The following is a 13,710-nucleotide window of genomic DNA, read 5'->3' as shown; positions in this document are numbered from 1 at the left end:
TTTAAGCTGTCCGGCCCCCATGGGTTGCCTTGGTCCATCTGAATGTGGGAGGAAGCAGGGAGAGAGTGATGGCTTCTAATTGCTACTGCAAGGTCCCCAGTTAGTGAACTTACTACCTTTTCTAGCTGATGCCAATATCTGTCTTAGCATTAGTGAGTGTGAGACCTTTACTGTAAATTTTAAGGCAGTCTTATATTTTGCTTCAGCTCTCCAGTTTAGCTTTATATTGATACTTTGAATCCACAACATTAGCAACACATTGGTTGTGGGCTCCAAAAGCTCATTTATTACAGAAGGGCTGTGAAAGCTGTCACAATAATTTCTATGGTTCAGCAACGACTAGCTACAGAGCTCTGCAAAAACCCTTTTTTTTCAAGACATTAGAAACTTCCTTCTGCTTTAGGGGCAGAGGATAAAGAAGAGGATTCGGGAGGAAAAAAACAGCAGCAAATGCTTTTCCCAGTCTCTGACAAAAGTGTCAGCTAAGCCTAAGGACTGAGAAAATGTTGGTTAATGACAGTCATACTCCTTTGCTTCTGTGTGATGCTGACATGGCCGTGACAGTCCTGCTGTATAGGAAATGCCTGCTGGAGCTTTGAGAGGACTGCTGGCAAGGAAGCCCCGTGCAGGACGTCGCTGCAATGAGCACACAGATAAGCAGAGTTGTAGGGAGGCATCAGGGCAAAAGGAAGCCTGTGGCATCTGCTCCTCTGCCCCTCAACCATCGGGCTGCGATCTCACAGGGGTGTTACAGCACTAGGCATGGAGAGACACTGGGCACAACTCTCCCACTTCATTGTAGAATCATAGAATCATAGAACGGTTCTCAATGGTACTCAAAGCCCCATCCAACCTGGCCTTGAACACCTCCAGGGATGGGGCACTTACAACTACTCTGGGCAACCTGTTCCATTGTCTCACCACCCCCACAGTAAAGAATGTCTTCCTAATATCTAATATAAATCTACTTGCTTTCAGTTTAAAACTGTTATCCCTTGTCCTAGCACCACACTCCCTGATAAAGAGTCCCTCCCCATCTTTCCTGTAGGCCCCCTTTAGGTATACCCCTATAAGGTCTACCTGGAGCCTTCTCTTCTCCAGGCTGAACAACCCCAACTCTCCCAGCTTCTCCTCACAGAAGAGGTGCTCCAGCCCTCTGATCATCTGCGGGGCTATCCTCTGGACTTGATCAACAGGTCCATGTTCTTCTTATGTTGAGGGCTCCAGAGCTGGACACAGCACTCCAGGTGGGGTCTCACCAGAGCAGAGTAGAGGGGTGGAATCACCTCCCTTGACCTGTTGGCCATGCTTCTTTTAATGCAGACCAGGTTATGTCATCCTCCTCTGCCCCATTGTTGGCCACCACATGCCAGTGGCCAGAGACAACATGACTGTGGTGGCAGTGGAAGCAGGGTGCCCAATGGCCTCTTGGGTGCCCAATGGCCTCTCTGAGGAGAAGAGATGGAGCTGGCAGACAGAGGGATGAATGGAGTGGTTTTTATGGACACCGCTGATCTCCTGGCCTCCTCCCAAGTAGCAGCAGTGACCAGTCGGGGTTGGGTGGGGTTGCCCCCTTATGGCAAATCACCCTCCAGAGCAGGGCTCTTTCATGCAGCCTCCCTCCGACTTGCCTGGCAATAAATCCCCATTGCTGCATGCTGCTCATCACTGATGAGCTTTCAAACAAGTTTGGGATAGATACGCTGTGTTGGGCCAGTAGGCATTAGCTGGGCAAAGCAGCCTTGGGCAATTTGACAGGAAAGAGGACGTGGTTTTTCTGGAGCATTATCTGCCTGGAGTTATCACAGAATGAGCCTGGACTAGTTCCCAGAGATTCAAGAGAAAGATTTCTTAAAAATAATTCTGATGATTTCTTCCAAACTGGTATGGTAAAGACTACTCCACCAAACACTGAGCTTGTGAACAGACTATAAAGAACAAAGAGATCTGCAGTCTGTGACCTGTTATTAGGAACTGGAACCCATCTCTCATATTTTCTCATAACCCTCTCTTTCTGTTGAATGAGTAAATCTATGCCACGATGCGCCACTTGGACAATCTGAGTGATCTCCTAGCCCTTTAGTGAAGAAGTGCATTCAAAAAGGGTGCCAAATTATTAACCGGTTAATAGGCAGCCGATGCATGCAACATAATAAATAAATATATATATTTGAAGGAAAAATAAAAGAAAAATTTCTGTTATGATTCGTATTTGTATTGCCTCCTCTCTGCTATGTGACTGTTTTCACCATAAGACTTATGGATGGTCATGACCATTTATTAGTCCACTGAGTCCACTTCAGCAAATGAAGTTTTATAATAAATTCTTAAAATCTCTTAGTAATGATCAAGGACTTGCAAACTGCTGCTATAATTTCAGTGCTCTTTATACTGTAAACCACTAAATTTTTTCACCTTCATATTTAAGAAATGATTTTGCAGATCTTGGAAACCATTTAAAATCTATATAGAGTCTTATTATGGATTATTAATCCAAATGAAGATATCTTCAAGACTTGACAAGGAAGTAATATTTTGTTAAGATATTCACACCTTTGCTATCACATGCAATTATCTTTAACAAGTGTCATATTGCAGATAGCATGCAGAAATTCTAATTTTATACGCTGTGTTCCCAAAAGGTTACCAAAAAAGGATGGATTTGTGAAGTGCGTAAAATAGTATTTCACATTTGCAATGAATAGTTTCATTTTATCACTTCTTGTCCTTTTTCTGACCTTTTTCTGGTGGACATCCTTAGCAAATGTTGTTGCACCATCATGAAATATGAGCAAAAGAGATCCTTTTGTTTTACAAGTGTATATGGTAGACAAGAGAGGTCTCATCTACAAAGATCATTTTCAGAAGTTCCTCTGTATATGCAGCTCTACTAATGATCCCTGCTAATGGTGCATTTTGCATTCACATTCTCTTGATGTGCTTTGGACACACATAAATGACACAGAGCCACAAACATTTTAGCGCTGTGTAACTAGACAGGTTTCTGCTAATATCATCCATGTTGTTTAACAAGACAGAGGAGTGCAACAGATGGTAGAAATCCATCAAATACAAGTTATTTCATTTATTTGTGCTTCCTGCTCCTCTTTCCTCTTGATTTTTGTGCCCATTTATACTGGAAGATTTCTGGAAGAGGCACTAATTTGCATTGTGTGCTAGTGAAGATTCAAGCAAACACTTTAGTCTCTGTGACAACAACGCTCTATGCCGATATCCAAAGAAATGCCTTAATAAATAGGCTAAAATGTGGTTTGAACAACATGAAAGAATCTTCTTATTGAAAAGAAGTGAATAATTAAAATGTTGGGAAGAGGGCAGTATTAAAGAAGCTCCTGTCAGATTCTCTCAGGCGAGAATATATTGAGTTTTTCTACTTACTGTCACTTGCTCCTGGAATTCCTATCTTAAACAAATGAGTAAATTAACATAAAATGTCCTCAGCCCATAGAATGAACATGTAGAGAGCTGCTGTGATATCTTACAGTCTCTTTCATGAGAGAAATTGCAATAATTAAAAGTTAATCTAGTGGGAGAGATACCACCGTACTTAGCATCACTCAGTGTGGGTTGTGGAAATATACTTTAAAGGAGGTTCTTTTATCTCTGGAAGTCACATGGTAAAATACTTCAGAGGATTACAAATGAATTTGTCTGCAGGATAAAGCCCGCTGCCCTGACGGATTAATTCTCTGAGTGCTGTAAGACCATATTCAGAAACACTTTGCTTTGCAACTTCCTTGTAATGAAATAAACATCGTTTGTTATGTGGTACTGCTGAGTTTGGTATTAGAAATATTATTATTATTGTGACTGTTATCAGCCTCCACAATCCTCTTATTGCCGGAAGGCACAGACATACAAAAGCAAACATGTCACGGTGTGGGACTTGTGAGACGGAAGATGGGATCAACAAAGCAACCAGAAATAAGGTGTCCAGGAACTGGGCTCAAAAGCCAATGCCTGGATTGACTGGTAGCGCACTCCCTTGACTTAAGACCTACCTCTCCAAAGTGCTACTTATCTTGTTCATCTGAAACAGGCTGGGTGGGTTAGTTAATATATGCTAATGCAGCTTCATCTTAAGTGAAAGCTAAATGGTCAAACGGGCAATCGCAGAAGGAGAGGTGCTTGATTCTGCTGTATGGACTGCTTCTTCTGAAGTCAGTGTCATTCTGCTTTGCAAGATGACCAGGGTTCCAAAACTTCTGACACAATGTCAGGCGTACAATGTTAGATAATTTCCTTGCTTGACTAAAAATGCAGCTGATTGCACAGCCATTTGCATAATTACCCTTTTGTACATGCAGGATGCTGCAAAACCGTAATTTCTTTTCTTTTTTAATGAAGATGTTATGTTAACAGAATTTCATATTGTTGTGGACATTGAAGAATATTGATGGTTGATAAATAGTCTTTGTTTTATATCATGTATTAATGTCTCCTGCACTTCTTAGGGAGTTAGATTTGAGAAAGAGGGATCTTTTTTCACATTGAAATGTTTCTTTTATACGAATACCAAAAGTGTTTATATTAGAGTTAATAATGCATCTTTGTTTGCACAACAGGCATGTTTGTGCTCTCAGTCAAGATTTTTCAGGTATCACTGGAAGAACCATAAACTCATGTTCTTTATGGCTTAAGGGGGTAGGTTTTCAGGGAGTGGTGTTACATCTTTGAGAGTAGTAAATGATAACTCTTGTTCTCTGCATGGAAATATAATAATAACAATAACAACAATAACAATAATACATGACAATGGGCAATACACATAACTACAACCAAACCATTCTGTTTCTCCCATTCAAAATTTGAGGACAGCTTTTCTTATTTTGACGGAATTCTATGTACGAGTGTATTTTGGTTTGCATGTAAGAAAAAAACACCTGTAAGAACAGTGGTCCAACTTAGCACACGGTTTTAAGAGAATAACATTGCAATAATGACTGATGCACAGCTGTGCTGCAATTTACCACATACAACACTGTTAGAGGAGTGATTAAACTACGCTGCAACTGATGGGAGAAACTATACCCTTCTTTATCTGTATTCAAATTAAAGGGAGCCTCAAACCAAAACGTAGAGCCATGTTACCACCAAATAGAACTGGAACTGAAAGAATGGAGGATTTTCTTGTGTTGTGTCTTTGGCAGAGATTTGTGGGAGCATCTACTTGTATGAGAGAGAAAGGGAAAGATGAGACAGAAGAGATTCCAAGAACAAGATGGAGACTAAGAACAGACAGAAAAGCATTCTCAGGGAAGAGTGTTTAGAAAAGATAAGTTCTTTTAAGTTTAGAAAAGATAAGTTCTTTTAAGTATTGTCTGGAAAGAACTTGGAACAGTTGTTGTTGCTGTATTTTTGAGAATAGGATTACTGGTATTTGTGCATAAAAAAGGATTACATCAGGATGGCTGACCACCATCAATTTCTTTTTGCAAAGGGAACAACTCACATGAGTTCTTTTTCTTATTTAGATAGTTTTAGTTCAAAAACCCCCTAATAATACTTACTGCTATTAAAAATGGTACTTGATACACACGTGAAAAGGATAAAACTGAGGACTTTACTCCATGACCCAGGTGGTCCTGCCAATCCTGTATTAAAGCTAGCTCTGGCTTTCCTCCCTTGCATGCTTGAATGCTAAACATTTCTATCAGAACTTCATTTGTTCACTTTGCAGATATTGATTAAGAGGGGGAAAAAAGACTGTAAAAAGATAAAGTAGCATCCAGGAAAAAGAATGGTGATTTTAGTGAACCAACAGAGATAAAAGGCCTTTTTTTTTTTTCATGGACAACAAGCCTGATCAGTTCCACCTGAACTGCAACAAACCCTCTCATTCTCTGCTTTCTGCAAGTTTTCACTTCAAAAAAACGCCTAAACAGCTAGGGTAGCTTTTGCAAAATAGGGACTATGCTGTGTTTGTTTACCTTGGTTGAAAATCGAAAGTCTCATTGCTCCCCCAGACACGAGGTTTAATCCGTGAGCCAAGGGCAGATGAAACAAACCCTGCGCTTGTCGTGTCGCTGCTGTGCCAGCACACAACCCAGAACACACGTGGGCATCAAACGGTGTTGGGGAATTCATCCTTCGCGCTCCTCTGGGAAAATCCATGTTTTGGCTATTTTAGTGAGGTGAAGGAAAACTTCCCCTGACACAGTTAGTGTGGGTACATTTCCAATCAAGGTAACGCAAATGTAAATGCTAGTGGAGACAAGACTCCTGGGGGGTCTGGCACTTTGAACATAATTTTGGGAGGTGTAACGGAGTAATCCCTCTCTTTCGTGGAACTAGAACTGTTCTGGTTTCAATACTACTTCAACATTTTTTACCATCTATGCGACTGCATAAAGGATTTATATTACTTTTCAGAAATGCCCCCCTGCTGTGCTGAATTTGCAGAGCATTGCCACCATGAGTGTGCCAAGCTGGAGAAGAGAGAAGGAGACATGGAGAGAAAAATGCCACTCTGAACTGGGAGGCATTCCTATGCATAGTGCAGCGATGTCCATATCAACTCAGCGATGCCGGACAGAAGATGAAAATAACGGTATTTCTATCACATACGGAAATGGTTGGTACCTGCAAAAACTTTTCCATAAGACCAGCTTCACCTCATGGAGCAGAATGTAGCAGTAACTGGTAGCCTTAATTGAAGTCTGGTTTTGAATCTCTCTGTCATTGAACAAAAATAAAGAAAAATCAGCCCATTAAAGCCACATCTTCCATGTTAATAGCAACTTCTGTCTGAAAGAACGAATACCTTTGAAAAATTCATTATTAAACTTTGTCACGTGACCACATATTATGCGGGAAGGAGGAAGAAGTCCAGTTTCGAGATGCATAAATTAAGGCACAGGGAGGGTACCCATGTCCAAAGCAGAATTGTGAGTAAAACATAGGGTTCCTGAATCCTCACCCTATGCTTTTCACTGTTATTATTTGGAGTATTTGGCGGAGTTATTTTTGGAATCTCATCAGGAAGGATTCTTGAGTTTTAACTATAGGTTTGTCAGGGCTACAAAGTTTGTTTAGCTTTCGGGGGGTTAATTTTCGGGTGAATATGTATTTTGTATTTTTATTTTCTGATTTCTGAGTTGAGGTTTGGCATCTCTGCTGTCTTCTAACTAGGGATGAACATGTTGTACTATTTTTAATTGCACTATGGATCCGTCCCTGGCTTGCTTCTAAAGATAAATGAAACCACATGTCAGTCCTTACATAAGTTGGTAAGGGCATTTCATTTCTGTTTTTTTTTTTGTTTCTTCTGCTTAGTATTAAGTTACATTTACAAGCACCTTCAAAAAACCTAGAAGCGTTATTTATTTTATATGCAGCAGCAGCATCTGCCTAGTTGGGCAGCTTGTTTGCAGAATCAGTCTTACGGTCAAAGTGGACAATTGTAAACTAACATGCTCAAAGGGGAAATTTCTTTTTAACCCTTGTCATAGGGAATTTATATTCTTTATTCATTTCTATCTTCCCTGATTAGGCTGTGTTCTGTGTAGTTATATAAAGGTTGTTTTTTGTTTGTTTTTTTTTAACATGATAAAGAATTTGTCATTCTTGTTGTATTGTGTCAGTGAGTTCTGCAGGTCATGTATAGGTATCTGCTGTGTATAATAGGAATTTCTTTCAATTTATATTTTTTTGCATTCAAGCCAAGACTTTTAATTAAAGAATACAGAACTTTAATGAGCATTCACTTTTTAGGCATCACTTTAAGCTCTTATTTCTGATGCTGATTTAGTGTGTTGGCAAGTCTGACAGAGGAAAGGACTATGAAGTATTTTGAGGTTTTGATGCTGCAATAGATTTGTTGGGTGATTTGAGCACATCATTTGAGTCATTCCAAGACACATAGGAGAGAAGAGATATATCTGTTATGGATAGAGTTCGGTAAGGCTTTTGAAATTCTCTCCTGTGACACCTCATCAAAAAAGGAAGGGCAACACCGTCTAGCATGAACTACTGCAAAGACGGTAGAAGACTGACATGAAAACCATGCTCAAATCACGATTTTGGATGGCGAATTGTTAAAGTAAAGCATCTCATCTCAGAGGATCATTCTGGTTCTTATAACGTGCGATACTTTAATTAATGACTTGGCTGATGGAATAGGGAGTGCACTTATCAAATTTGCAGGAGATGAAGGGCCATAAAGATTTTTTTTCAGAACAAGAATCAATGCACATAGAAGAAAGTTCACAAGTGAAGTCACACACAAGTTGGAGAAGGACTGGTTAACCAGGATTCTGCTGCTGTAAGAAAAAAAGGAAGGGATTTTTTGCTGGGATATATAAGCAGGTGTGTGATATGTTAAACTGGTGCTCTTCAGACCTCAGCTGGAGTGCTGTGCGCAGACTTGAGCACTGTTCTTTTACAAAGAAGAGGACGCACAGGAAGAAGTCTAGACAGAATAATAAAAGCAACTGGTGGTCTAAAAACCATCACCTATAAGGAAAGATTAAAATAAGAGTAGTTACTCTTTGAGAAAACGGAGGGGATAGATGATGCCACCAAATACCCTAGATTGTTGCTTCCCGCATCCAGAGAGATAAACTCATTACCTCTTGCCCTACACGGCAGCAAAGGAGATTAGGTTAGACTCTGGAAAATATTTCTAACTCCGCGGACAGTTTGGCACTGGCACGCACTGCTTAGGAAGGCTGTGCTGTCTTCCACCACTGGAAGTTTTGAGAGCGCACTTCAGGAGTAGTTAGTATCAATCCTGCCTACTTGCTGTTATTTTGGGGTTTTTTAGTGGGTAAAGCTGAAGAAAAATACAGACCTCACTGGTTTTAACATTGTATCACTTGAATCAGGAAAAGCACAAAAAAGATAAGAGCTGTAGTTTTAGGGCTCCCATAAGCTGGGTGCTTATTTATGCCAATGTACCAATTAGATTTGCTTTCCAAATGCTTAGCTAATTGTTGAAGAAATATGCCTGAGCAGGGAACTCCTGTCTATACTATGGTTCCCAAAACTGCTAGCACTGGTTCGGTTGAGCTAGTAGAAGGAAAAAAAAAATCCCATAAAATAGATAAGATTTAAAGTGTCTGTACCTTTTTTGTACATTTGTATCATTCTTTGTTTCTTTTCACAGTGCAATGGGGTTGCAATGCATGTGTGACTTCTATTAATAAATTTGTCCTTTGGTTTGCTTGAGTTTATTGTTTTATAACATCTTCATTGAAAGGGAGGTAATAATTACAGTTTATTCAATATAGAAAAAAACACAAACAAAAAACCAACAATAAAAGAAGCAAGTAGGAAGTACCACAGGCAAGTAGAAAATAAGATTTCAAAGTTTATCTGCTTTATTTATCTGTGAAATTGTTGAGACACCCTCCCCCCCTCGCCACTCAAACATCTTCTATTAAAGGAACAACCACTTTATTCCTCCCAGCCTGTAGGAGGAAAAATTTGATTAGCTGGCATTTGTGTTTGTGCATATAATTAAAGCCACATCAAAGAAAAACACTGCACTTGTCTTCTTTAAAGTCCTGCAGCCATTCTTGCTTTCAACAGAGAAGCCTGCCATGGTCTGGGGCTACCTTCTGCAAAACACCTTTGTCTCTTGTGCTTTTCCCTCCCTGAAATAGACTTCTTAGGTCCAGTGGATTGTACTATTAGTGAAGGAAACAGCCACATTTTAAGACAAAGTCTCTCAGTTCAAATGCAATAGAAGACCTGGACAGACAGAGATGCAGTTCAGGGAGACTCTTGCTGTGGGGGAACTGTTTGCAATTATGTTTACCACATTTTGCACCATTATGACTGGAGAAAAGCTATGCAAGTAAGATTGTCAGTTGTTAGTGTATAGATTGCTATGGACAAGTCTTTGCCAAGATACCTGCCCAGCTTTCTACCTACCTGGAGAATGGGAATTTCTGACTTAGGGCATTTAACCACACTGAGGAGTTCAAAAGGAACAGATGAAGTGATTTAACAAGCTGAGTGAATAGATTTGATGGTAACAGCAAATACTAGCGTTCATTAGAAACAACACGGTTTCAGCAAAGTCCATCCTCCAGATTTTGTACATTGTGCAGTTTTGTTGAATGGTCCTGCCAGATTACATCTATTTAATCAGAGACAGCACCCATAGCATATGTTATTCCACCAAAGCTGCAAACCATACATTACTTTCCACTGGCAACAGTGATGTTGCTTATTTAGAAAAACAGCAATGCACAGTTTTGTTTCTAAAAGGACCTCCAGTTTTCCTGATTGCCAGGGACCTAAGGGCACTAAAAGGCCTTAATTGCCCTGATCAGCCTCATCTGGGACCCCTAATCAGCCACGTTCTTCCTATCGTGGGAAAGGACCCTGGGGCTCCACCCAAGCTGAGGCCCAGGTCAGCAGGATTTGTCTGTGCTGTGTCTGGGGTGAGCCTGTCTGGATTGCTTCTTTCCTTGGATGAGCCTTGGACCTATGTTACGGGAGTAGGTCTACACATAAGTCTCTAATTCTGTCTCTTGATCTTTGTGATGAGACTTCCTGGGTGGATCCTGGACTTCTTGACATCTTGCCTTGTGTGACGGTCACTAGGTGTATGACGAAGCCTGTTGCTATTACCAGCCTAGCCCTGCTCGTGACTGTGCCCTCATTGGCAGGGTTACCCTTGGCTCCTAGCTCACGATGCCTGGAGGAGTAGCAGCCCTGCTCTGATGTGCAACTCAGGAAGGAACCAAGGCTTGGATAAAAGTACTCTTTAAAATAGATATTTAAAAAAAAAAAAAGAAAAAAGCTTACTTCTCTTATTTATGTCTCTGGATTAAATCCAAATTGTTTCAACTTTTAATTTTAAACATGTAAGTTATATTTTCTGCGGTTTGGTGCTGCCTGACTTTCAAAGTATTGCATGCAGCAAAATACAGAGTACTTTAACAAAATAAATCTGTTGATGATTAATTTTAGCACAGTCAAATGTCTTTGGAACTGTATTGCTTTTATTTCTTGAAATGCAAGATGTCTAATCTGGTTAAGACAGCAGATTATCATGCCAAGTACAGTCGTTGTACAGGATTAAGAACTATAGGATTATAGATGCTAATTATAGACTCTTGTCAGTTTACTATGTCTTAATACATTGTTTTCAACTTCTGATTCCACTTGTCACGTCTCTTTTGCAACCATGTTTTTAATTAACTTTCTGATGCATCTTCTAATTTGGCAAACCTGTATTCTGATAGCACTACCTGGGTTCTATTGCATGTCAATATTAGCAAATTAAATCATTTTAAAGGTCAGAGCTCTTAAAACTGAACATCTCTGTTCTACGAGGCTTTTCACAACAAACTTCAAATTATACTGATATTTGAATGCTCTACTTCTTGTACTGCTTGGTTTCTTGGCTTTCAGATTGTTTCTAGAAAAGCTGCAGATGATGATTTTGCTGTAGACGTTTTTGCTCCTTGAGCCCCTTAGTGTAGATTTACATATTGAAAAGGCATTTAGAAGATACTACCATTTATAGGTAATATATTTACTTTGTGATGATGGCATTGATACATTTGTCCTTTGACATCCTCTTTGTCATATTTATTTGCCCTCCATGAACTTGGTGGAATCCTCCATGAATCTTGGTGGATGCTACGTAAGGTGAATGTGCCACAGTGAACATTATGTGTCTGTGGCTATGTTCTGCAGGACTGGCCAAACAGGATTCTTTCACATTCAGTGGAAAGCTGTCAAGATAATTAAGGTTTCAATTATTGACTGGAATGTGGCCTAGATTCCTTAACTGATGAATGGGACAAGATCTTGTTTACATTAGCTTTTTGCTAAAGTTCTTCACCACTGTGGCGCATGGTTCAGTTCAGCTGCACTAACAATGGTGAAAGTACATCATCCAGCCAATACCGCTGTCATTTGAAGCATATTTTTTGGCAATCTAACTGGACCAGTGGTAAAATGGAGTCTTGTTTATAGTAGCTTTCCGACATTTTGCCTACTGCTTTTACAGACATAGAAAACAGAAAAGTACAGACTGGGACTTCAAAAGGAAAAAAGTAAAGGCTGCATGTAAAGCTCTGAAAAGCTGGAAAATTGCCTGAACTACCCTGGTTCTGTCAGGATGGCTGTAGTGATGGCTTAAGGACATAGGCAAGCCAAGATGAGACGTAGTAGTAGTATCTCTTTATCGGACAAACTAGCAGAGCTGGAAAAACATGCCTTTTTAGCAGGTAAGCCCTGTTTTAGCTCTGTATGTGGCCTTATTTCACAAGTCTTGTGCATATAAAGTACAGTTCAGTCTTTAATTATTACATACATCTGGCAGGCTCAGCACCTGATTTGGGGCAGTACATGCCCTGTGCGTTGAAAATCACTGGATAATGATCTGGTGTAAGTCTCATTTTCTCATTTTTAATTGTGTAATCCTATGCCTTTGTTACTGTACATGATTAAATATAGAATTATTAACTTCCTCGTGTTTTTCACGGTAGCAAAACATTCAAACTTTAATAGCTGCGTCCTCCTGTGCCCTTGAACAGAAGCAAGGTTTTAACCCTCTCTGCCAGGTGATGGGTGGAGGCACAGAAATGTTGGCTGATCTCTCCTGAAGCCATGAGTGTCCGCAACCTCCCCTTCTCACGAAATGTGGCACCAGGCAGTGTCTGTGCCCTGTGCCATGTCAGCCGTGAGCCTCGGGTACCTTTCCAGCCAGGCCCGAAGGAAAGGCTCGAACAGCATGTTGTGGTCAGAGTGTTTGCCATGGGCCGGTCTGGCTCTGCTCATAGCAGAGGGACAGAGGCTGCCCCAGACCCGTTGTCCTGGCCATGGAGTGCGTCTGCCTTCCTTCAGCCTCAGGCCTCTTCTTCACAGACCTTTTGGCCCCTAAAACCTGGTTGCCTGCTGACATTGTGACTGACTGACTGCCAGCAGTGCAAAGGAAAAGCCTTCCTGAGACCTTACCTTGCCCCCTGTACTCAGCACTGGTGAGGCCCCACCTCCAATATGGTGTTCAGTTTTGGGCCCCTCACTACAAGAAAGATATTGAGGTGCTGGAGTGTGCCCAGAGAAGGGCAATGAAGCTGGTGAGGGGTCTAGAGAACAAGCCTTATGAGGAGCGGCTGAGGGAGCTGGGGTTGTTTGGCCTGGAGAAAAGGAGGCTGAGGGGAGACCTTATCGCTCTCTGCAGCTACCTGAAAGGAGGGTGTAGCGAGGTGGGGGTCGGTCTCTTCTCCCAGTAACAGGCAATAGGACAAGAGGAAACGGCCTCAAGTTGCACCAGGGGAGGTTTAGATTGGGTATTAGTAAAAATTTCTTCACGGAAAGGGTTATCAAGCATTGGAAGAGGCTGCCCAGTGAAGTGGTGGAATCGCTGACCCTGGAGGTATTTAAAAGACGGGTAGACGTGGTGCTGAGGCACACGGTTTAGTGGTGGGTTAGGTCAATGGTTGGCCTGCATGATTTGAAAGGTCTCTTCCAACCTAGACAATTCTATGACTCTAAGATTCCAAGTATTTTGGGCCACGGGTGGCTGCTTCACGGACAATGGCGCAGCTGGGGCGCCACTGCTGACAGAAGGCCACTCGGGCCGGCCTTACACCGTGACTCCCCCCTGGCCCCGGGCTCCCCGCCGCCCCTCCCGTTCGCCGCGGGGGTGGGTTCCCCAGACCCCCGCTAGGGGGCGGCGGGGGTGGCGCACACCTGCCCCCCTTACCCGCCCCCCCTGCGGGC

This window comes from Chroicocephalus ridibundus, chromosome 1 (assembly GCF_963924245.1).
Source record: "Chroicocephalus ridibundus chromosome 1, bChrRid1.1, whole genome shotgun sequence".
NCBI classification, from domain to species: Eukaryota; Metazoa; Chordata; class Aves; order Charadriiformes; family Laridae; genus Chroicocephalus; species Chroicocephalus ridibundus.
This window is presented reverse-complemented; position numbering follows the sequence as displayed.